At 39.7% G+C, this 2,901-nt stretch overlaps 1 long non-coding RNA gene across 1 annotated transcript; it reads right to left on the bottom strand.

Annotated features, from left to right (window-relative positions):
* Positions 1-251: 251 nt before the first annotated feature.
* LOC128295319 (uncharacterized) lies at positions 252-2,497 on the bottom strand. The gene is made up of 2 exons (XR_008285681.1): positions 2,436-2,497; positions 252-466 (listed from the first exon to the last, which is right to left on the bottom strand). It is a non-coding gene; the product is annotated as an uncharacterized LOC128295319 (long non-coding RNA).
* Positions 2,498-2,901: the final 404 nt, after the last annotated feature.

Genomic DNA, 2,901 nt, shown 5'->3' on the forward strand with positions numbered 1-2,901 from the left:
TGCACCGGGTAGGTATCCGAAACAGAGGAGGTGAGCCATGAAGGCTGCTTAAGTACCAAGCTCTTGATTGGATCCAATCCTAGACATGCCAACAACCATTGCCACACTTTGGTGTGAGGTTAGGTTTTGAGAAAAACGAGTTGGAATTCATTTAAGTAGATATTTTTGATAAACTGATTAATTGTATCGTTGCGTTATTTTGAAAACAATTATCATTTTGGAAATGCGCCCTAAGTCTAACCCATTTTGGATTATTATCAGTAAAATATAGGGTATAAAATAAAATAATCCCAGAAAAATAATTAAAATGGCCTTATTACAACCCAAAACCAAATAATAATATTAATTAAGATAAAACTTATAAAACAATAAACCGGTTACTTATTGCAATTAAAAGAAATAAAAGTAGTAGTGTGGCCATCTCCGATTCCCTCGCAGCTCCAAACCATCTAAGCTTAGGGATTACCTGCACAGTTATAAACGGGGTGAGTTTACGAAAACTCAGTGTGTAATCCCCAACAACAAACAAACAGTGAATAACACAGTGTCAGTAAAATCTGGGCCAAAGCCCTATTCAGTAACAATACAGTCTGGGCCTTAGCCCTTAAATAGTAGCAGTATGGGCCTAAGCCCTAATTTGGTCTCGACATATACTGGGCCGAAGCCTTTTCATAAATCATATCACTAGCCGAAGCCTTTACTGTAAGCGGTATGGCCCATAGGCCCATTTCAATATCACATGCAATATCAATGAATGTATGTAAGCCCATTTGGGGAGACTACTCAACCCACCATCCGTACCAACCAACACACCATGTGGGGAATAATTCAACCCACCCAACCAAACTCTCCACTAGCAGCATAGCTGCTTTATCATATAACTGGAGGCCTAGCCTCTTTTAATAACTGGGGCAAAGCCCTTTTCGATAAGCCGGGCAAAGCCCTTTTTTGATGGCGGGGCATAACCCTTTTAGCACTTCCTCCATTTATAAAACCCAACGTACCCATGCAACATGTCATGTATGCAGAATGTCATGCCCATATTTGAATCAAACAATCACAGTCAAGTCATTCATATCACCAACATATATTCACAATCAAATCCATCAACCACACAGTGCAAGTCAGTGACTTGCCCACAAGGGCAAAACAGTCATTTTTCATATTATAAAGGTAATTTCGTAATTTTACCAAATATCAGGGTTTTCCATGTTCATTAACAATTATCAATATTTTTGAGTGTTTAAACAATGATCTTTAACCCACTTTATCAAATTCGGGCTTTTGGGCCCAAAACCCCTAATGGGCCCTATGAATGCTGATTTAGCCCACTAAGCCTGCTTAATCCAAATTTTACAACAGTACTAACCGTGTTAACATGCAACTTTTCCAGATTCCATTTTCTATCAGTTTTACCCAAATGGGCTCGAAAGCCCATTAGGCCCGATTCTAGCCCATTGAGGCCCAACTTACCATTGTACACAAAATTGCGCTCTTACCTGCTCCATCGATCCAAACACCGATCATATCGTATCTATCGCATTTTTAAGCAAAGGCAAAATTACAAGTTCCCGAAATGCCGAAATTTTAGCATTTCGACTTTTCAGCGAATATTAATCTAAGCTACTGCGAGGGTTATTACACACCTGTTATGGGTTGAAGTTGAAAAGTTTCCAAAATCAATCACCTACGATAACCACCACCTATCACTCAAACCTAACTAATCCAATATCAATATATGTAAATCCTAAGCACATCAGTCATACGGAACATAAGGGCATATTCATCATTTTACCATATAGGGGTATTACGGTCACTTTACCCTACAGGGGTATTACGGTCACTTTACCCTACAGGGGCTTTACGGTTTTTTTACCTATTAGGGGTATTTTTGTAAATTTGTAAATCAGGGGTATTTTGGTAATTTTACAAATTGAGGGTATTTCGGTAATTTCACAAACCAGTGGTATTTTGGTAATTTTACAAAATAAGGGTATTTTGGTAATTCTACCCTATAAGGGTATTTCAGTAATTTCACAATCGAGGGTAAAACGATAATTTTGTAAATCGAGGGTAAAACAGTAATTCTGTATATCAAGGGTAAAACAGTGATTCTATAAATCGAGGGTACTTTGGTAATTTTACAAGTCGAGGGCTTTTTTGTAATTGGTAAACTAAAGTATTATAAACAGGGATAACAATACGAATGGTCCTAAAGCCCATTCTCGGCCCAAATGGGCCCACACGCTTGTGTGGCCCTTTTAGCCCAAATCTAGCCACAAATATGAGATTCACCTAGCCTAGTCCAATATTTACTACACATTCAAACAACTTATCCAATTGGGCTCGTAGGCCCATTGGGCTCACATGGCCCCTTTCGGCCCATCGCGGCCCGAAGTATCCATCCTACAACTAGAGTAGTGAGAAATACACACCTGATAGGAGACTGGAGTTAATCCACGCTCTGAGCACTCTTAGCCGACGCCCAACCCAAACGAAAGCACGCCATACAATGAAAGGGATCAGCCAAGAAAGGTACCTTTACTCTCCTCATGGTTCTCTCTATTTAAAGCCAGCTTCGCATCCACTCTTATGTTAGCTTCTCGATGTGGGATCCTTTCAACATCAGAGTTTAAATTCAACACCAACTCTTGCCGCCCCCTGTTAGCAAAATAAATGCTCTTTGGTTGCCATGAGTTTCAAACCCTGGACCTCCTTGCCAACTCTATGACACCACCTTGCCACTTCACCACAGGCTCTTTTTGTGTCATATTTTATCCCCAATTAATTATAAGGTCTAAAGGCCAAAGTCCAGGTTCCCTTAAAAAAAAAAACAGAATAAATTGCAAGAGCTAAGGCTTGAACCCAGGCTCCCATACAACCTTAATTACACCACTTCCA

This window comes from Gossypium arboreum, chromosome 7 (assembly GCF_025698485.1).
Source record: "Gossypium arboreum isolate Shixiya-1 chromosome 7, ASM2569848v2, whole genome shotgun sequence".
NCBI lineage: Eukaryota > Viridiplantae > Streptophyta > Magnoliopsida > Malvales > Malvaceae > Gossypium > Gossypium arboreum.